The sequence below is a fragment of the Balaenoptera musculus genome, chromosome 3, assembly GCF_009873245.2.
Source record: "Balaenoptera musculus isolate JJ_BM4_2016_0621 chromosome 3, mBalMus1.pri.v3, whole genome shotgun sequence".
NCBI classification, from domain to species: Eukaryota; Metazoa; Chordata; class Mammalia; order Artiodactyla; family Balaenopteridae; genus Balaenoptera; species Balaenoptera musculus.
The window spans coordinates 41678530-41701530 of NC_045787.1; the positions used below are offsets into that span (position 1 = coordinate 41678530).

The window sequence follows — 23001 nt, forward strand, 5'->3', positions numbered from 1 at the left end:
ATTTTTGATTTAAAAAATTATATGTCCTAGTTATTGAGTGAGACTAGTTACATAGAAATTTTGATTTCATGGAATTTTAATAAATAAAAATATTAAATGTACCAACTTACAGTGAAAAATTAACCCATTAATCTCAATACATCTGCTTTCTCCTAAATCTTAATTGTTTTCCCAGTAATACTAGACTTTCAGTTACAAAACTGTGGTAGAAATCTAATGTAACAAGCAACTGATATTTGGTCCACTGGACTGCCAGGGAATTCCCTAGACTATGATCTTACTTTTCAGCAGAAAATTTGCAGGCCAGAAGGGAGTGACACAATATATTTAAAGTGATGAAAGGAAAGAGAAAACCAAAACACAAGACAACAACAACAACAAAAAAACAAGGACTTCCCTAGTGGTGCAGTTGTTAAGAATCTGCCTGCCAATGCAGGGGACACGAGTTCAAGCCCTGGTCCTGGAAGATCCCACATGCATTGGATCAACTAAGCCCATGCGCCACAGTTGCTGAGCCTGCAGTCTAGAGCCCACAAGCCACAGCTACTGAGTCTGCGTGCCACAACTACTGAAGCCCATGAACCTAGAGCCCATGTTCTGCAACAAGAGAAGCCACCACAATGAGAGCCTGTGCACTTCAACAAAGAGTAGACCTGTTCACTGCAACTAGAGAAAGCCCGTGTGCAGCATCAAAGACCCCATACAGCCAAAAATAGATAAATAAAGTTATATTAAAAAAAGAAGAAGAAGCAATAATGCTCTACCTGGCAAGGTATCATGCAGAGATAAAAAGTTTTACAGACAAACAAAAGCTAAAAGAGTTCAGCACCACCAGACTGGCTTTACAAAAAAATGTTAAAGGGACTTCTCTAAGGAGAAAAGAAAAGACCACAACTACAAAAAAGAAAATTATGAAAGGAAAAAATCTCAATGGTAAAGGCAGATATATGGTAAAGATGGTAGATCAACCAACCCATTATAAAGCTAGTAGGAAGGTTAAAAGACAAAAGTAGTAGAATCATATAATCATCTCAGTAGATGCAGCAAAAGCTTTTGATAAAATTCATCATTGATTTATGATAAAAACTCTCCACAAAGCGGCTATAGAGGGAACATACCTCAACATAATTAAGGCCATATATGACAAACCCACAGCTGACATTCTCAATGGTGAAAAGCTGAAAGCATTCCCTCTAAGATCAGGAACAAGACAAGCATGCCCACTCTCACCAGTTTTATTCAACATAGTATTAGAAGTCCTAGCCACAGCAATAAGAGAAGAAAAAGAAATAAAGGAACCCAAATTGGAAAGAAGTAAAACTTTCACTGTTTGCAGATGACATGATACTATACATAGAAAATCCTAAAGATGCCACCAAAAAACTATTAGAATTAATAAATGAATTCAGTAAAGTTGAAGCATACAAAATTAATATGCAGAAATTTGTTGCATTTCTATACACTAACAAAGAGCTATCAGAAAGGTAAAATAAGAAAACAATCCCATTTACAATTGCATCAAAAAGAATAAAATACTTAGGACTAAACCTAACCGAGGAGGTGAAAGACCTGTACTCAGAAAACTATAAGACATTTATGAAAGAAATTGAAGATGATACAAATAAATGGAAAAATACATCATGCTCATAGATTGGAAAAATTAATATTGTTAAAATGAACATACTACCCAAGGCAATCTACAGATTCAATACAATCCCTATCAAAATACCAATGACATTTTTCACAGAACTAGAACAAATAATTATAAAATTCGTATGGAAATACAAAAGACCCCAAATGGCAAAACGATCTTGAGAAAGAGCAAAGCTGGAGGTATCACATGTCCCTATTTCAAGTTATATTACAAAGCTACAGTAATCAAAACAGTATGGTACTGACACAAAAACAGACACATGGGTCAATGCAACAGAACAGAGAGCCCAGAAATAAACCCATGTTTATATGGTCAATTAATCTACAACAAAGGAGGTAAGAATATTCAATGGGAAAAAGACAGCCTCTTCAACAAATGGTGCTGGGAAAAGTGGACAGCTACATGCAAAATACTCAATGTATACACATCATATACAAAAATAAGCTCAAAATGGATTAAAGACTTAAATGTAAGACCTGAAACCATGAAACACCTAGAAGAAAACAGGCAGTATGCTGTTTGACACCAGTCTTAACAATGTTTTTGGATCTGTCGCCTTAGGCAAGGGAAACAAAAGCAAAAATAAGCAAATGGCATAACATCAAATTAAAAATCTTTTGGCACAGCAAAGGAAAACTATCAACAAAATGAGAAAGCAGCCTGCTGAATGGGAAAAGATATTTGCAAAGGACACATCAGATAAGGGGTTAATATCAAAATGATACCAAGAACTAATAAAACTCAACATCAAAAAAACAAACAATCCAATTAAAAAATGGGCAGAGGACCTGAATAAACATTTTTTCAAAGAAGACATACAGAGGGCCAACAGACATGTGAAAAGATGCTCAACATCACTAATCACTAGGGGAATGCAAATCAAAACCACAATGAGATACTGTTTCACACCTGTCAGAATGACTGTTATCAAAAAGGCAACAAAGAAGTGTTGATGTGGATGTAGAGAAAAGAGGATCCTCATGCACTCTTGGTAGGATTGTAAATTGTTATAGCCACTATGGCACAGTATGAAGGTTCCTCAAAAAATTAAAAGTAGAACTGCCACATGATCCAGCAATCTCACGTCTGGGTATTTACCCAAAGGAAAAAAACCCCACTAATTCTAAAAGTTATATATACCAATGTCATTGCAACATTATTTAAAACAGCCAAGATACAGAAGCAACCTGAATGTCCATTGAGAGATGAATGGATAAAGCAAATGTGGTATATATATACCATGGAATATTACTCAGCCATTAAAAAATGAAATATTTCCATTTGCCACACCATGGATGGATCTAGAGGATATTATGCTAACTGAAATAGGTCCCTGGTCAGGGAACTAGATCTCACATGCCGCAACTAAGAGTTCACATGCCACAACTAAAAGATCCCACATGCTGCAACAAAGATCCCACACATGGCAACGAAGATCCAGTGTGCTGCAACTAAGACCCAGTGCAGCCAAATAAATAAATAAATAAATATTTTTTTTAAAAAGTCAGACAAAGACAAATACCATATGTGGAATCTAAATAATAACAAAACAAACAAACAAATAAAACAAAATGAAAAGACTCATAGATAGAGAACTAGTGGTTGCCAGAGGGGAGGGGTGTGTGTGGGACAAATAGGTGAAGGAGATTAAGAGGTACAAACCTCCAGCTATAAAATATATAAGCCACAGTGATGAAGTATACAGCATAAGGAGTATGACCAATAATATTGTAATAACTTTGTATGGGGACAGATGGTTCCTAGATTTATTGTGGTGATCATTTCATAATATATGCAAATGTCAAATCCCTGTGTAGCACACCTGAAACTAACATAATATTGTAGACCAGCTATACTTCAATTAACAGAAAGGAGATTCCAAAAAATAGGACAGGGAATGGTTTAGCGGGTCTAATATTAGTCAAATACCAGGTGTTAAGATAATAAATGACCTCTGATTATACTTGAATTCAAGATTTGGGGTTTTAAAAATTATGTCTACCTATGTGTTTTTATGTAAGAAGAACTTTTAGTACAATAAGGAAGACAAAATTATATAAGATTCTTCTGAACCTTAAAAGAATTAATAACTCAAGAAAGCCTAAATGGAGTATTAAATCAGAATTATATTAGATTGTGTTCATTTCAAATTTGTTAGAAACTTGAAATATGATGCTAAGTACAACAGCATATATGAAATGGCAATATGATTGGCAGTGCTAGAAAATTTAGTTAAAGTAAACCTAATAAAGAAAGCAGAACATTTGCTGAAAACCACACAGGAAATTGTGTACTCTTATTGAAGCTTGTCAGTTTATCCCCCTTCCAGAAAAAGGTTGGACCCCTTCTTGATTATATTCAAGTTAAGGTGCGAGCCAGATACATCTATCCCTTTCACAAAGTGTTCACAGATGTTCTACTAGATTCTAAAATGCTCTGTTAGATTCTACTAATATCTGTTGGCCAGAACTGGGTCATATTGCCACCTTAGCTACAAAGGATCTGGGAAAGTAGTATTATTAACTAAATGTACCACTTCCCTGAGGGGGGAAAATGGAGCTCTATTTTTAAGAAAGAAGGGGAGAAAGAATCTGGTTAGAAAATTATAACAATGTCACAAAATGTTTATTGTATGTTAGAGTGTCTATCAGAATATGTGTGCATGTATTAATTCAGATGTTTGTGTGAGCCTAATGTGTGTGTTAAGGTCAACAGAATTGGTTATAAATTCATTCAATAGGATTTCCCTGGTGGTCCAGCGGTTAAGACTCTGTGCTTCCAATGCAGGGGGCATGGGTTCCATTCCTGGTCGTGGGAAGTTCACGTGCTACAGGGTGTGGCCAAAAATTAATTTTAAAAAATTCATTCAATGAATATTTGTTTCTTGGGAAAAAAGAGAATTCGTTTTTTGCAGATTTGGCCCTTCTCCTTATCAATATCTCATCTATTATTTTGTTTTATTTCTTGCTTATTTTACACCCAACTGCTGTCTGAGGATGTACCTCAAGGACCACAGTCCTGGGGAAAGGAGAGAGCTGGAGAAGTGGGGCTGTGAGCCTGGATCTGGCTTGGACCTGAGCAGTTTTCTTTAATGTTTTAAATATTAGGTTTCTATATAAAATTTTATTTGAAAAAAGTGTTCCATTTACTCATTTTTAAAAATCCTGGATTATGGACAGTGCTTTACAAAGAGCAGATTAATAAAAGTTTCCAGAATTACACGGTCTGATACACTTCATGTTTCTGGGAATCAGGCTCTTGATAGAGGTGTGATTTAATGCAGCTTGGAGACATGGGTTTGAACAGGCTCATTAGTCTGCATTTTAAGTATTGTGTTTATTAACTACCGTGGTTTGAAACTATCTGACACCTGTCAGCCAGGAACAATGTATGCATAAACCAGGGGATGAGAAACCAGGGCAGCAAACATTATGATCAGGAAACACTGTGGTTTCCTAGGTTAACAGCTAAAGAAGTATTTTAGCTAGAAGCATCCTCTCGCTCTGACATTACTATTTTTAAAAATATTTTATTGAAGTATTAGCAGGTGTAAAGTAGTATATACAGGATGGATTTAAAAAATGACTATTTTTTAGACTTTTCACTAAAATCTTAGGTGGCTTAGATGTGCTATCAAGAAATATTTTTTCATCTTTGAAACATTGGCTTATTCCCTTAGTAAAATTATGGAATGTGACTTTTTGTGTCTTTTCCTATCTTTACAGATATAAAGAAAATTTTAAAAATTGCTTATGTATTTGTTTGCCTCAAATAAGACATGTTTTATAGCCACACTGAGTCCCACACAGGATGTGGTTAAAGCCAGCCACTAGCGTTAGTAGTTAAAAACAGTGAGGGGTAAGTGTCTCATGTATACAGTATTCATATGGCTTAGAAGTATGAATTCACTGGGTGAGACATTTTGCATTGAATTGATACTTACAAAGTTAATGTGAGATCATGAAATGATATAAGCTTTAGTGGAAGTGAAGGATATAATTATATATAATGTAATTATTATTTTACTTTAAAATATATGCACAATGTCCCTTGATCCAACAATTCCATTTCCCAAATAGATGTGCAAAGATAAATATACAAGGATGTCTACTCCATTGTTTACAATATCAAAAAACTAGGAACAACAAATCTTTCTCAGTAGAGATTAGAAACAATACTATGGTACATCCCATGCAATGGGATACTATATAGTCATTTTAAAAATGGAGTTGATACTTACATCTGGACTTTGAAAGATGTCTAGATATATTGTTATGTGAAAAAAAGCAAATTACAGAACAGAATATATAGTATAAGCCATTTGGTAAAAATATCAAGTGATTTATATATAATAAATAATATGTAGTAGATATATATTAGACAGTATATATCAATATAGATATTGTATATATCAATTACTTTATGTTTTATATAATATATATAATCTTGATATATAGTAGATAATATTATCATCTGTTGTGGGTTGAGACTCTAGGAAATGTTAGTTTCTCCTTTATTTTTTATGTAAATTGTTTATAGAATGTGTGATAATTTATAATACAGTATAATATTATATATATGATTTATAATACAAAATACATAAAATTTCTGCATAGAAAAAAAGCTGTTACAATAATTGTTTGTAATTCATGGAACTATGAAAGATTTTTAAAAATTATTTGTGCTCTAATAATTATTTTTCCATGTGTATATGCTGTACTTTTTTTTTGCATTTTTATTTTTATTTATTTATTTTTTTAACATCTTTATTGGAGTATAATTGCTTTACATTGTTGTGTTAGTTGCTGCTGTATAACAAAGTGAATTAACTATACATATACATATATCCGCATATCCCCTCCCTCTCACGTCTCCCTCCCACCCTCCCTACCCCACACCTCTAGGTGGTCACAAAGCACCGAGATGATCTCCCTGTGCTATGTGCTGCTTCCCACTGGCTATCTCTTTGACATTTGGTAGTGTATATATATCAGTGCCACTCTCTCACTTCGTCTCAGCTTACCCTTCCCCCTCCCTGTGTCCTCAAGTCCATTCTCTATGTCTACGTCTTTATTCCTGTCCTGCCCCTAGGTTCTTCAGAACCATTTTTATTTTTATTTTTAGATTCCATATATATGTGTATATGGTATTTGTTTCACTCTTTCTTACTTCAGTCTGTATGACAGATTCTAGGTCCATCCACCTCACTACAAATAACTCAATTTCATTTCTTTTTATGGCTAAGATTCCATTGTATATATGTGCCACATCTTCTTTAACTATTCATATGTTGATGGACACTTAGGTTGCTTCCATGTCCTGGCTATTGTAAATAGAGCTGCAATGAACATTTTGGTACATGACTCTTTTTGAATTATGGTTTTCTCAGGGTATATGCCCAGTAGTGGGATTGCTGGGTCGTATGGTAGTTCTATTTTTAGTTTTTTAAGGAACCTCCATACTGTTCTCCATAGTGGCTGTATCAATTTACATTTCCACCCGCAGTGCAAGAGGATTACCTTTTCTCCACACCCTCTCCAGCATTTATTGTTTGAAGATTTTTTTGATGATGGCCATTCTGACTGGTGTGAGGTGATACCTCATTGTAGTTTTGATTTGCATTTCTCTAGTGATTAGTGATGTTGAGCATCCTTTCATGTGTTTGTTGGCAATCTGTATATCTTCTTTGGAGAAATGTTTATTTAGGTCTTCTGCCCATTATTGGATTGGGGTTTTTGCTTTACTGATATTGAGCTGCATGAGCTGCTTGTATATTTTGGAGATTAATCCTTTGTCAATTGCTTCGTTTGAAAATATTTTCTCCCATTCTGAAGGTTGTCTTTTCATCTTGTTTATGGTTTCCTTTGCTGTGCAAAAGCTTTAAAGTTTCATTAGGTCCCATTGGTTTATTTTTGTTTTTATTCCCATTTCTCTAGGAGGTGGGTCAAAAAGGATCTTGCTGTGATTTATGTCATAGAGTGTTCTGCCTATGTTTTCCTCTAAGAGTTTTATAGTGCCTGGCCTTACATTTAGGTCTTTAATCCATTTTGAGTTTATTTTTGTGTATGGTGTTAGGGAGTGCTCTAATTTCATTCTTTTAAATGTAGCTGTCCAGCTTTCCCAGCACAACTTATTGAAGAGGCTGTCTTTTCTCCATTATATATTCTTGCCTCCTTGATCAAAAATAAGGTGACCATATGTGCATGGGATTATCTCTGGGCTTTCTATCCTGTTCCATTGATCTCTATTTCTGTTTTTGTTCCAGTACCATACTGTCTTGATTACTGTAGCTTTGTAGTATAGTCTGAAGACAGGGAGCCTGATTCCTCCAGCTCCATTTTTCTTTCTCAAGATTGCTTTGGCTATTCGGGGTCTTTTGTGTTTTCATACAAATTGTGAAATTTTTTGTTCTAATTCTGTGAAGAATGCCATTGGTAATTTAATAGGGATTACACTGAATCTGTAGATTGCTTTGGGTGGTATAGTCATTTTCACAATGTTGATTCTTCCAATCCAAGAACATGGTATATCTCTCCATCTGTTTGTATCATCCTTAATTTCTTTCATCAGGGTCTTATAGTTTTCTGCATACAGGTCTTTTGTCTCCTTAGGTATGTTTATTCCTAGGTATTTTATTCTTTTTGTTGCAATGGTAAATGGGAGTGTTTCTTTAATTTCTCTTTCAGATTTCTCATCATTAGTGTATAGGAATGTAAGACATTTCTGTGCATTAATTTTGTATCCTGCTACTTTACCACATTCATTGATTAGCTCTAGTAGTTTTCTGGTGGCATCTTTAGGATTCTCTATGTATAGTATCATGTCATCTGCAAACAGTGACAGTTTTACTTCTTCTTTTCTGATTTGGATTCCTTTTATTTCTTTCTCTTCTCTGATTGCTGTGGCTAAAACTTCCAAAACTATGTTGAATGATAGTGGTGAGAGTGGGCAACCTTGTCTTGTTCCTGATCTTAGTGGAAATGGTTTCAGTTTTTCACCACTGAGAATGATGTTGGCTGTGGGTTTGTCATATATGGCCTTTATTATGTTGAGGTAAGTTCCCTCTTTTCCCACTTTCTGGAGAGTTTTTATCATAAATGGGTGTTGAATTTTGTTGAAAGCTTCTTCAGCATCTATTGAGATTATCATATGGTTTTTATTCTTCAGTTTGTTAATATGGTTTATCATATTGATTGATTTGCATATATTGAAGAATCCTTGCATTTCTGGAATAAACCCCACTTGATCATGGTGTATGATCCTTTTAATGTGCTGTTGGATTCTGTTTGCTAGCATTTTGTTGAGGATTTTTCCATCTGTGTTCATCAATGATATTGACCTGTAGTTTTCTTTCTTTGTGACATCTTTGTCTGGTTTTGGTATCAGGGTGATGGTGGCCTTGTAGAATGAGTTTGGGAGTGTTCCTCCCTCTGCTATGTTTTGGAAGAGTTTGAGAAGGATAGGTGTTAGCTCTTCTCTAAATGTTTGATAGAATTCTCTTGTGAATCCGTCTGGTCCTGGGCTTCTGTTTGTTGAAAGATTTTTAATCACAGTCTCAATTTCAGTGCTTGTGATTGATCTGTTTACATTTTCTATTTCTTCCTGGTTCAGTCTGGGATGGTTGTGCTTTTCTAAGAATTTGTCCATTTCTTCTGGGTTGTCCATTTTATTGGCATAGAGTTGCTTGTTGTAATCTCTCATGATCCTTTGTATTTCTGCAGTGTCCGTTGTTACTTCTCCTTTTTCATTTCTAATTCTACTGATTTGAGTCTTCTCCCTTTTTTTCTTGATGAGTCTGGTTAAAGGTTTATCAATTTGGCTTATCTTCTCAAGGAACCAGCTTTTAGTTTTAGTGATCTTTGCTATTGTTTTCTTTGTTTCTATTTCATTTATTTCTGATCTGATCTTTATGATTTCTTTCCTTCTACTAATTTTGGGTTTTAGTTATTCTTCTTTTAGTTCTTTTAGGTGTAAGGTTAGATTGTTTATTTGAGATTTTTCTTGTTTCTTCAGGTAGGATTGTATTGCTATAAACTTCCCTCTTAGAACTGCTTTTGCTACATCCCATAGGTTTTGGGCCATCGTGTTTTCCTTGTCATTTGTTTCTAGGTACTTTTTGAATTCCTCTTTGATTTCTTCAATGATCTTTTGGTTATTTAGTAGCATATTGTTTAGCCTCCATGTGTTTGTATTTTTTACAGATTTTTTCCTGTAATTGATATCTAGTACAATAGCATTGTCAGAAAAGATACTTGATACGATTTCAACTTTCTTAAATTTACCAAGACTTGATTTGTTACCCAAGATATGATCTATCCTGGCGAATGTTCCATGAGCACTTGAGAAGAAAGTTTATTCTGTTGTTTTTGGATGGAATGTCCTACAAATATCAATTAAGTCCATCTTGTTTAATGTGTCATTTAAAGCTTGTGTTTCCTTATTTATTTTCATTTTGGATGATCTGTCCATTGGTGAAAGTGGGGTGTTAAAGTCCCCTACTATGATTGTGTTACTGTCGATTTCCTCTTTTATGACTGTTAGCATTTGCCTTATGTATTGAGGTGCTCCTATGTTGGGTGCATAAATATTTACAATTGCTATATCTTGCTCTTGGATTGATCCCTTGATCATTATATAGTGTCCTTCTTTGTCTCTTGTAATAGTCTCTATTTTAAAGTCTCTTTTGTCTGATATGAGAATTGCTACTCCAGCTTTTTTTTATTTCCATTTACATGGAACATCTTTTTCCATCCCCTCACTTTCAGTCTGTATGTGTCCCAAGTCTGAAGTGGGTCTCTTGTAGACAGCATATATATGGGTCTTGTTTTTGTGTCCATTCAGCCAGTCTATGTCTTTTGGTTTGAGCATTTATTCCATTTATGTTTAAGGTAATTATCGATATGTATGTTCCTATTACCATTTTCTTAATTGTTTGGGGTTTGTTATTGTAGGTCTTTCCCTTCTCTTGTGTTTCCTGCTTAGAGAAGTTCCTTTAGCATTTGTTGTAAAGCTGGTTTGGTGGTGCTGAATTCTCTTAACTTTTGCTTGTCTGTAAAGGTTTTAATTTCTCTGTTGAATCTGAATGAGATCCTTGCTTGGTAGAGTAATCTTGATTATAGGTTTTTCCCTTTCATCACTTTAAATATGTCCTGCCACTCCCTTCTGGCTTGCAGAGTTTCTGCTGAAAGATCAGCTGTTAACCTTATGGGGATTCCCTTGTATGTTATTTGTTGCTTTTCCCTTGCTGCTTTTAATATTTTTTCTTTGTATTTAATTTCTGATAGTTTGATTAATATGTGTCTTGGAGTGTTCCTCCTTGGTTTTATCCTGTATGGGACTCTCTGTGCTTCCTGGCCTTGATTGACTATTTCCTTTCCCATATTAGGGAAGTTTTCAACTATAATCCCTTCAAATATTTTCTCAGTCCCTTTCTTTTCTCTTCTTCTTCTGGACCCCTATAATTCGAATGTTCATGCACTTAATGTTGTCCCAGAGGTCTCTGAGACTGTCCTCAGTTCTTTTCATTCTTTTTTCTTTATTCTGCTCTGTGGTAGTTATTTCCACTATTTTATCTTCCAGGTCACTTATCCGTTCTTCTGCCTCAGTTATTCTGCTATTGATTCCTTCTAGAGAATTTTAAATTTCATTTATTGTGTTGTTCATCATTGTTTGTTTGCTCTTTAGTTCTTCTTGGTCCTTGTTAAACGTTTCTTGTATTTTCTCCATTCTATTTCCAAGATTTTGGATCATCTTTACTATTATTACTGTGAATTCTTTTTCAGATAGACTGCCTATTTCCTCTTCATTTGCTTGGTCTGGTGGGTTTTTACCTTGCTCCTTCATCTGCTGTGTGTTTCTCTGTCTTCTCATTTTGCTTAGCTTACTGTGCTTGGGGTCTCCTTTTCTCAGGCTGCAGGTTCGTAGTTCCTGTTGTTTTTGTTGTCTGCACCTAGTGGGTAAGGCTGGTTCAGTGGGTTGTGTAGGCTTCCTGGTAGAGGGGACTGGTGGATGAGGCTGGAACTTGTCTTTCTGGTGGGCAGGACCATGTCTGGTGGTGTGTTTTGGGGTGTCTGTGAACGTAGTATGATGTTAGGCAGCCTCTCTGCTAATGGGTGGGGTTGTGTTCCTGTCTTGCTAGTTGTTTGGCATGGGTTGTCCAGCACTGGCGCTTGCTGGTCATTGAGTGGATCTGGGTCTTAGTGTGGAGATGGAGATCACTGGGAGAGCTCTCACCGATTGATATTACATGGGGTCAGGAGGTCTCTGGTGGTCCAATATCCTGAACTTGGTTCTCCTCCATCAGAGGCTCAGGCCTGACACCTGGCCAGAGACCCAAGACCCTGTCAGCCACATGGCTTTTGGGAAGTCTGAGGTCTTCTGCCAGCATTCATTATGTGTTCTGTAGCAGTTGTTCCACATGTAGATGTATTTTTGACGTATTTGTGAGGAGGAAGGTGATGTCCATGTCCTACTCCTCTGCCATCTTGAAGGTCCTCTCTGTACTTTTTCTTTTTTCTTTTTTTTTTTTTTCTTTTTTTTGGTGGCTGTGCCACGCAGATTGCAGAATCTTAGTTTCCTGACAAGGGAGAACCCGTGTCCCCTGCAGTGGAAGCGTGGAGGCCTAACCACTGGACTGCCAGGGAATTCCCTCTACTTTTTAATTTAAAAAAAAGGAAGAAGATGGTAGGGAGTCAGGGAGGGAGTTGTTAGAGATTTGATTAGGTCATTTAAACACCTAAACGTCTTCTATCTTTAATTTATTCTCTTTGGTCACTGTTAATGTTGCATTTTCAGAATGCCAAACATGCAGTTAGGTGGATTAGGCTATTTAAGAAGGCCAAAGTAGGTGGGGGAAAGGCAACAGGGATAGATATATGAATTGCTTTTGCTGGGAGGTTTCCACCAAATGTGTTCTTACCACTGTATAAATCACACAAACTGCTGACACTGGAATCCCTCACGGCAGAGGACACTTGCTCCTGGGGCACAAGTCCTCCATTTGCTTGTAAGGAGGCATCAGTGCATCTGACTCCAAGCTAGAGTCAGTTTTAAACAAATAGTGGCTTTGAATTTTCTAGAGCATTAGAGTCTTGAGGCAATAAGTCCTTCAACTCTATGATGTCAGCTTATTTCTCAGAAGAGTTCCCAGCTGAGTTGTTCTGAGAAATGTTGACCGTTTGAGGCAAAGATGTAGACACCAGCTCCTCACCTCAGAGATCCTTTTTCTGGTAAACTCTCTTGTGGGCAGATTTAAAATGCCAAGAATATGGGGCAGACTTCAGATGTCCCAGAATTTGAATTCTATAGGTCATGGTCCATAAATGGACTATGGAACAACCCACAGGAGACTGCAACCAGGACCTCTGTTTTTCCAGCACCTACAGCCCTGCTGATTTTCCACCTTTCTAAGAAAGGAGAGATGGGGGCCATGGATCAACAAATGGCAGCCGGATCAAAATCTCATGTCACCAGCCAAGACCACAGCAGGTGAGATTTGCCACAAACCCAGAAAGAATCAGATTTATGGCATTTGAGTCACCAAATAGCAGTGTCATTTTGCAAGAAGCTTGCTGATGGAAATCATTTCATTGATGGAAAATCATCACATTGCTTCACTTCTTTGCTGTTGTGTTTTTAATTGGCGTGCCCTAAGGCTTTGTGGCAGGAGTTGCAGAATACATAAATAAAGTCATTTCATGACATAAAACCTTTTCAAATGCCAAAACTCTGAAAGGAAAGAAGAGTTGATTCAAATGCCACAGAGACAAAAATGTGTTTTTCTGGGAAAAAGGAAAATGAATGATTTAAGTTTGTGGCAACTTTTAGTCTCATTCGTACACACACAGAGATAATCTTTTTTAAAAATTCTGTTCAGCACTTGGGTACAAGCACAGGGTGTACCCAGGAAGTTCAAATGTCAATGATCATATTAATACCCTTGTTTTCCTCGCTTGCTCATTGCCAAGTGAAACAAGGAATTAAGCACAGTCTCCAGCAGGAAAACAGCCATGAGTATCCTAGATAGAAAAGGCCCCATCAGCTTTTCCATTTCCTATAGGGCAGGGTTCCTTCTCTTGTAAGGATGGCACCTTGGAGAAGGATACCAAGTGTGTCATACTGGCTACTGTCTCATTTCACTGGGTGAAAGAGTTTCCTACACTTCCCTGGATATGATGGAAACAGAAAAAGCACTCCCCAAAAGGTGGTTGCCTGCTCAGCAGTCAGAATAAAAAGAGATCCTGAGGAATGCTACTATCTCAGTGGCTGTGTTTTCTCTCTGGAAATGCAACCTCCATCTGGGGTCAGGTGTGGTTTGTGTTGTTTTCTCTGGGAGGGTTTGCACAGACTTCTCCTATCTCTGTAGACAGTTCACAGTCAGTTCTGAGACTGGAGACTAAAGCAGGGATGCTTTGGTCCCAGAGGTATGCAGTTTTCAGCTAAAGTGCCCAAAGGAATGTCCCAACCAGGCGTTTCTACCAATGAGGCAAGCTAAGGGATTCTTTCTACTTTTTGGAACTTCACTGAGCTGTGGAAGGAAGAAATGAGTATGGTTTCCTTTTTTTTTTTTTTTCCTTCTTTTTTTTTAAAAGCTGAAACAGGAGCAGGATTGTAGCTGTCACAAGCTGACTAAATATTTTTTTTACAGCACCAAAGCCTTTAAAATCCTTGGAACACTGGTGAGAACTAATGTTTATGTTGGGACCTTTACATTAGTTGAGGAGGGTATGTGTGCAAGTTACATATGCACAGTGCCAGCCGCTGCCCAGGGGCTCCACATCTGAGGAGAGTGGGGAGAACGAACCATTCTATCCATGGTCTGGAATAACTTAAAACTGCAGGGGAAAAGACTTCAGCTCAACAATCTGAAAATGGACGAATCAGAATGAGGTTTGCAGCAAGCCCAAGAATGCCCTTGACATTCAAACCATGCACCCTAACTTCCCTGACTGCGACGTGTAATTCTACTCTTTCTACCCTGCCTGTGGATGGTCTGTGTAGTGTCAGAATTCAGCCTGTAGGCCTCAAAACCCTGTAAGCATTCTAATTCTTGGATATAAGCCTTAGACACAGTTGCAGAGGATTGATTTCCATCCTCTCCCTTAACAGAGGCCACCAAATTTTAAAACATATAGAAAAAAGGAGGCTGTGTGACTTGAAAATTTTACTTTAATCAGATTTATGCCAGGATGACTTAGCATTTATCCAGTAATTGGTTCCCAAATTGAAGCTTTTTTTTTAAACACATCTATGGATCAGTTTACTGGAATGTTCACCAGGTGCTCTTTTGCATTTGTAAAATATTAACTTTTCGTAGGGTTGTTGAGCCAGTTTACATGGGAGTTCACACGTGGGAAAGTCATTCAGAGTGTGACTGTAAAGGTCATTACCATGCCTTAGAAAAATAAAAGAAGGGTGAATCAGCAGGGTCATCTTTCATGTGGGAAATATGGTTGGCTATTATTGTCAAAGTATAATATTTAGAAAGTGAAAAACATGGCCCAAATATTTAAATGAGCACATGGCAAATGTTTATTTACCTTATTACTTGGGGAGCCATCAAGATGGTAAAACTGGTTCATAAGAGAATTCAAGAGGCTAAGTATATGTAGTTTAGGGAAGAAAGAATTCAGGAATAAGATTGCTAAATTAGATTTTTTAAAAAATGAGAATGTAGGGACTTCCCTGGTGGCACAGTGGTTAAGAATTTGCCTGCCAATTCAGGGGACACTGATTCGAGCCCTGGTCTGGGAAGATCCCACATGCTGCGGAGCAACTAAGCCTGTGCACCACAACTACTGAGCCTGCGCTCTAGAGCCCTCGAGCCACAACTATTGAGCCCACACGCCACAACTACTGAAGCCTGCGCACCTAGAGTCCATGCTCTGCAACAAGAGAAGCCACTGCAATGAGAAGCCCGTGCACCGCAACAAAGAGTAGCCCCCGCTCACTACAGCTAGAGGAAGCCCGTGCACAGCAACAAAGACCCAATGCAGCCAAAAATAAATTAATTAATTAATAAATCTTAAAAGATGGGAATGCAAAATGATGCAGCCACTTTGGAAGACAGTTTAGCAGTTTCTCATAAAGCTAAATATACCCTTACCATATGTCGACTGAAAAAAAATGCACAACCTAAAAGTTGAGAGTTATGTTTTATTTGGCAGGCTTACTGAGGACTTCAGCCCGGGAGATAGCCTCTCAGATAGCTCTGAGGGACTGTTTCAAAGAGGTAAGGGAGAAGCCAAGATACACAGGAGTTTTCAGAAAAAAAAAAAAAAAAAGGCAGTCTAATGTCAGAAGGTTACTGCTAATTAAACAAAAAACAGGGCTTCCCTGGTGGCGCAGTGGTTGAGAATCTGCCTGCCAATGCAGGGGACGCGGGTTCGAGCCCTGTCTGGGAAGATCCCACATGCCGTGGAGCAACTTGGCCCGTGAGCCACAATTACTGAGCCTGCACGTCTGGAGCCTGTGCTCGGCAACGAGAGAGGCCGCGATAGTGAGAGGCCCGCGCATCGCGATGAAGAGGGGCCCCCGCTTGCCGCAACTAGAGAAAGCCCTCGCACAGAAACGAAGGCCCAGCACAGCCATACATACATACATACATACATACATACATACATAAAAAGAATGTAAGCAGACAAGAATATCATTAAAAAAAATAAAGAAAAAAAAAAGAACTGTCAACTCTTTCCACTTTAGAAAAAAAAAAAAAGAAAAAACAGCCATCTCAAGTTAATGAATTTAGCACTTTTCTATGTATGGGAAGATGTGAGAATCTGGACTTAATGAACTTACTCCTTTGATACGCGCCTTAACTATCTAGAGCCAGTATCCCGTTTTTCTCTCTCCCGAATGCTCTCAGGGTGCACTGACAGGGGCAGCTGCAGTGGCTGAGGGCTTGATGACTGCAACATCCTTTGTTTACTGATATGGCAGGCCGCATTCTTTGTCCACACATATGATCCAGCAAACACAAATGAGAACTTATGTCCACACAAAAACCTGCACACAAATATTTATAGAAGCTTTATTTATAAGTGCTAAAAACAGGGAAACTACCAAGATGTCCCTCAATAGGTGAATGGACAAATAAACTGTGATATAAAAAGAAATGACCTCCAAAGACATGGAGGAACCTTAAGTTCATATTACTAAGTGAAAGAAGACAGGCTGAAAATGCTACATATTGTATGATTCCAACTACATGACATTCTGGAAAAAGCAAAACTAGAGACAATAAGTAGATCAGTGGTTGCCAGGGATTCAGGGTAGGTGGGGAGGGTTGAATAGGTGAAGCACCGGAGATATTTAGGGCAGTGAAACTGTTCTGTATGATACTGTAATGGTGGGTACATAACATTACGCAGCTGTTAAATCCCTTAGAACTGTACAACACAAAGAATAAACTGTAAGGTAAACTATGGACTTTAGTTAATAATGTATCAACATTGGTTCATCGATTGTAACAATGTTCCACACTAATGCAAGATGTTATTAATAGGGGAAACAAGGGAGGTGGGGTAAAGAGGAGAGAGCATATATTAAACTGTCTGTACTATCTGTTCAGTTTATCTGTGAACCTAAAATTCTAAGAAATAAAGTCTATTAGTTTTTTAAAACTTCAGTGCCCTTAGGGTAATAAAACTATAAACTTTGTGATTCCTTTTTCTATCCAACAGAAATAATTTACAACTCTACTCTGCAAAAATCATTTACCACTTAATCTTCTACAAGTTTATGTCTAATTTCACAGAGTGTAGGCCCTAAGCAATAATAAATAATAAGTTAAACAAAGGTGCATTTCTCTAGAGAAGTATGTAGTTATGTGGGTAGGCCTGTTAGACAATGCCAGTGTGACACTGAAAGGACAGACATACAGTCATCATTTTGCCTTATTTTTAAAGTTTTGAATATTTTTTCTTAACATTATAACATGTCCTATTTGCTAGAGGAAACAATTTTGCCACACTTTTGGTCAATCTTGCAAATAAATTTCCAAATTATGAGCTAGCTAGTTGTACCAGTCAGGGTCCAATCAGGAGTCAGAAAGCAGAACAATTATTTTAACAGAGAGAATTTAATATAAAGAATTGTTTACCATGTGCTGGACAAAAAGAGAGCATTAAGATATCATAGAAGTAAGTAACTTCAGGAGGTGATTACCATGTTTAGGACTGGAGGAGCAAAAGGTAGAGGCTGGATTATTAAAATTTGGAACCATGGGGGTGGGGCCTGAAGATATAAGATGCCTCAGGAACTCAGAGGAGAGATCCAGAGGAGACAGGACCCAGATCTCTGGGAGGGGGTGTGGTTGGATGGCGTGGCACCATTGAGTGTGTGAAATGAGGCTGGTGCTGGGAATGCAGACAACTTGCAAACTGGAATCCACTAGAAGGAACTGCCACTGCCAGGGTAAAGAGCTGTTTCCAGGGTGATGCTGATAGGAACAACGAACAAATGGCAAGGAGCCAGTAACTTGTCCCCTTACAGCTTTCTATTTGCAGAACCCATCGGGGAGCCAACTGGCTAAGGAGAGTTGTGGTTTGTAACGCAAAGCAGTGAAGAGTAGGGTGAGTTTGAGGTTGAGACAGTAGCTTAACAACCAGCACAATGCTCTAACTGGAACACTTGTAATTAATATGTTTGCTATTGTGGAAAAGCATCAGTTTTGGGATCAGATGGATCTGATTTTGAAACTTGCGAAAATGTTTACTAGAGTGTTACTTTGGGTAAATTCTGTATTATACTTAATGTCTCTAAGGCTTTGTTTCCTCATATGAAAACAGGGACAAGAATACTTATCTCAGGAGGCTTTTGTGAGCATTAAATAAGATCATGTATGTACATTACCTGGCATGGTGGCAGAGTCAGGATTCAAACCCAGGCAACGGGGACTTCTGAGCCATTCTTAATCACTATATATACTGGCTTTCCAATTTACATGGAGAACTAATTGGTAAGTCAAAAAATAATACGGTTTGGGGGGTAGGAGGGAAGCCTGTGTGTTACAAAAGACAACATAAGGAACCCTTGTGGTGATGGAACTGTCTGTATCTTGACTGTGTGGTGGATACGCAAAACTACATAGATGATAACACTGTATAAATAAACACACACACACACAAGTCCAAGTAGAACTGGATTGTATCAATGTCAGCATCCAGGTTGTTGTATTGTACTATAGTTTTAGAACATGTTACCACTGGGGGAAACTGGGCAAAGTGTACACAGGATCTCACTGTATTATTTCTTACAATTGCATGTGGATCTACAATTACCTCAATTAAATTTTCAATTAAAAATAATAACACAGCTTGTCATTGATGCTAAGACTGCCTTCTATGATGTCCTGCAAGATAAGGAAAATATCAACTGGGGCTATATTCATGTCATACTCAACATTTTAAACCATGTTTCTAAGGACATAAGAATGAACAGTTTGAGGTTTTGATGCCAATGGATTTAACTTTATAATCACAGGTAAAAGCTACGAAAGGAAGTCAAAATGGAGTTGGTATTGCTAAGAGAGCACTCTTAAATGGAACTCAGGAAGTGTGACTTATGCAACATCTCAGCTTGGATGGAATCTGAACTTTTGACCTGATGAAGTTATCAAAAACACCAGCCAGAAACTCAAGATACTTATCGGACCCTTATCCTAAAATAACTCTTGACAGTCTATCTACTTATCAGACCCCTACCTTAAAACAACTAGTGATTCCTTAAGGACAAATATTTTCATGCCAAGTTGATCATAATTCTCTCCAGGCAACTTTTAACAAACTTGTGGCTTTTTGTCTGTATAAGCCCCTGACTCTTTCTCTTCTGCGGAACACTCCTTCGGAGTTACCCAAATCTGTGTCTCTCGAAATGCAATTCTTAAGACCCCAGATAAACTCTTTTCTTATTTGCAGCCTCCTGCATCATCATCATCATCATCATCATTATTATTATTTGGTTGGCAAACTATATTACCTTCAAATGATATCTGGGCTCTATACAACTTAATAAATCAGATATTTTGAAAGATTTGGTACAATATCCCAAAACATAAATGCAAAGCTTGAAGCAACACAAATAGTTTAGTCTCTGTCAAACAATTACTGAAAGTGAAACATAAATGAAACATGCTCCAGATTACCAAAAAATGTTCTTTTTGGTCCAAACCAGAAACTTTACCTAAATTCTCTCCTGTGTTTGGACACAGCCAGTAAACTAAGCTTGGTCATCATTTTGAATGTCAAGGTGAAGTGACATTTCAAAGAACTCCACTGGTCCCATAGATAAGAAAGTTTTAAAAAGTATATGTCAAAAAGATTTTGCCAAACAGCAGAAGTAATAAATGAAATCTAGCTGGTTTCCTGCAGAGCTTTATCTTCTCTTTCTGTGGATTTGTTCTTATGCAAGTTGTGGGGAATTTATTTGGTTTGGGGTGTTTTCCTGCTGTGTGACTGTGGTTGAAATAATAAGTTGTTCTGAATCAGTTGCCTCTTCTCTAAGGCTATCCTGTGATTAACAACGTATCTGAACTAATTTCTTTGCTTATGTCAGGCTTACTGGCCCAAGAAATGATTGAAAAGAGTGATAAATACACAGGGCAGGGATTTCCCTGGTAGTGCAGTGGTTAGGAATCCACCTGCCAATGCAGGGGACACAGGTTCAAGCCCTGGTGTGGGAAGATCCCACATGCCGCGGAGCAACTAACCCCGTGCACCACAACTACTGAGCCTGCGCTCTAGAGCCCATGAGCCACAACTACTGAAGCCCGTGCACCTGGAGACCGTGCTCAGCAAAAAGAGAATCCACCACAGTGAGAAGCCCGTGCACCGCAACGAAGTGTAGCCCCCGCTCGTGGCAACTAGAGAAAGCCTGTGTGCAGCAATGAAGACCCAACACAGCCAAATTAATTAATTAATTAATTAATTATAAAAAATGTACAGTGCAGGTTTTAATGGCCAGACAAAAACAGAATTATTCTGAGGACTTATTACTTATCTCTACTGTGACAGATGCTGATGTATCTGTCTTTTCTTTAGGCTTGGAGCATCTCTCCCACCACTAAAACTGTCAAAAGCCAGAAGAGAGGAAGGAATGAAGATAAATCCTTTTCTTGGTGGCTTCATATCACAGTCCCATCTCTTTCCATAGTCAACTGGAAATTTATGATGAATCATGCTCTATGATGCCACATAATTCTACCTTTGAAATACAGTTAATTGCTCAGATTAAAATGTCTATTCCAAAAGGGGGGGGAGAAAACCCCACCAAATTCTTTTATTGGGTTTATTGAATTAGCGCCTTGTTTTGAACTCTAAACAGTGGCATACTATTATTGTGCTCTGAACAGAGTGGTGTTCCACAAATTCTTGTTAATTATCCGAGATAAGAAGTGAGAAGAAAAAAATCCGCATATGAAACTATCCCAGTTGGAATTTGATGAAGACATGTGGCTTAAACAGAATCCAACCCTCTTCTTTGAAAATATGTTTCTACTATTGCTTTCCTTTTAATTAAAAATATTCTGTCTGTACAGCAAGAGCTAAAATTTACATCTCAGAATTTCCTAAGATACCTTACAATCGTGGCACGAGGTCAAGCCACCAAGAAAAGACAATGGAGTGAATTGATGAACAGAGGAGGAAGTTGCGTGCGTGTCTGGGCTTCTTCCTCTCAGGCTCCCACGAGCTCTACCGAGGAGAGGCTGCCAGTGCAGTACAAAGGTCTGCCCTTTGCTGCAAATAACTGTGCTAATTTCTGAGGCCATCAAGGCCTCCGCAAGGCAATGAAGCCAGTGCATTTGTGAGCTGAACTCAGTCATAAACAATTTAAGATTCCAGCAAGGAAGTTTCTAGTGGATCCTGCTAAATCAGGATGAAATCAGTATTAGATTAAATCCTTTATAAAACTATATCTGCTGAGAGTGGGAAAGAGCGGGAATTCTCGACGGCACTTCTGAGTCTGAATCCCACAGAGACAAACTAGTTTGGCCCAGATCCAAGCATGCAAATTTCTCTCTATTCCTAGTCAACTGTGTTACCAATGACAGTTGTTTGGAAGGGTGAGAGGAGGAAGAAATCTATGCATATCCATCACCCCTAGAAAACCAAGTATAAGCCCAGCAGCTGTTTTTTTTTAACATCTTTATTGGAGTATAATTGCTGTACAATGGTGTGTTAGTTTCTGCTGTATAACAAAGTGAATCAGCTATACATATACATATATCCCCAAATCTCCTCCCTCTTGCGTCTCCCTCCCATCCTCCCTACCCCACCCCTCTAGGTGGACACAAAGCACCGAGCTGATCTCCCTGTGCTATGTGGCTGCTTCCCACTAGCTATCGATTTTACTTTTGGTAGAGTATATATGTCCATGCCACTCTCTCACTTCGTTCCAGCTTATCCTTCCCCCTCCCCGTGTCCTCAAGTCCATTCTCTACATCTGCATCTTTATTCCCGTCCTGCCCCTAGGTTCTTCAGAGCCATTTTTATTTTTATTTTTAGATTCCATATATATGTGTTAGCATATAGTATTTGTTTTACTCTTTCTTACTTCACTCTGTATGACAGACTCAAGGTCCATCCACCTCACTACATACAACTCAATTTCGTTTCTTTTTATGGCTGAGTAATATTCCATTGTATATATGTGCCACATCTTCTTTATCCATTCATCTGTCGACCAGCAGCTGTTTTTATAGTCAAAAGACAGAATGTTAACTAATAATCAGAAAGTTAACACAAAATTATCTCAAATTAATCTTTCTTCTGCTATTGCAATCATAATATTCTGGGCCATGCCAGGATATAAGTTGGTAGGGGCAATTGTTGTTATGACTATTTTTCTAGTCAGCACATCTCCTGATGTCCCTATTTTTGCTAATGATACCATCACTTACCTATCATCCAGCCTTGCAACCTCAAAGACTCACCTTAAACTCTTCCATCAATTGCCACATATAATTAACCAATACAGTCAATCTATTATTTTTTTCTCACAACTTCTTGGGTGGATAGCTCTGGCCTCCCCAGCCAAATGTCATACTCAGTATTGGGCTGGTCCTTCGTTTTGAAGAGCTTCTTTATCAGACTTATGTTCTTTTTAAAGCTTCATTACTTGACACTGTGGCAGAAAATTATGGAATCCAGGCTGTGGTCAGTTATTGATCCTCATCTACGGATCTATACATTCTGGAATCTGGTGGGTTCTATATGATAAATGGCTTCTGTATATGAAACAATTTGATTTTTAGGTGAAAAGTACTGAAATGTGGAACATTTTGCCAAGAGAAGTTTAAGAGACTGACTTGTACTTTGCTATTCAAAGTGCAGTCCACAGACTAGCGTTGT

The 23001-nt window shown here is 37.9% G+C and overlaps 1 long non-coding RNA gene across 1 annotated transcript; it reads left to right on the plus strand.

Moving 5' to 3' along the window:
* The first annotated feature begins 555 nt into the window (after positions 1 to 555).
* Positions 556 to 18550, plus strand: LOC118893536. The gene is made up of 3 exons (XR_005019483.1): positions 556 to 681; positions 14720 to 14724; positions 18540 to 18550. It is a non-coding gene; the product is annotated as an uncharacterized LOC118893536 (long non-coding RNA).
* The last annotated feature ends 4451 nt before the right edge of the window (positions 18551 to 23001 follow it).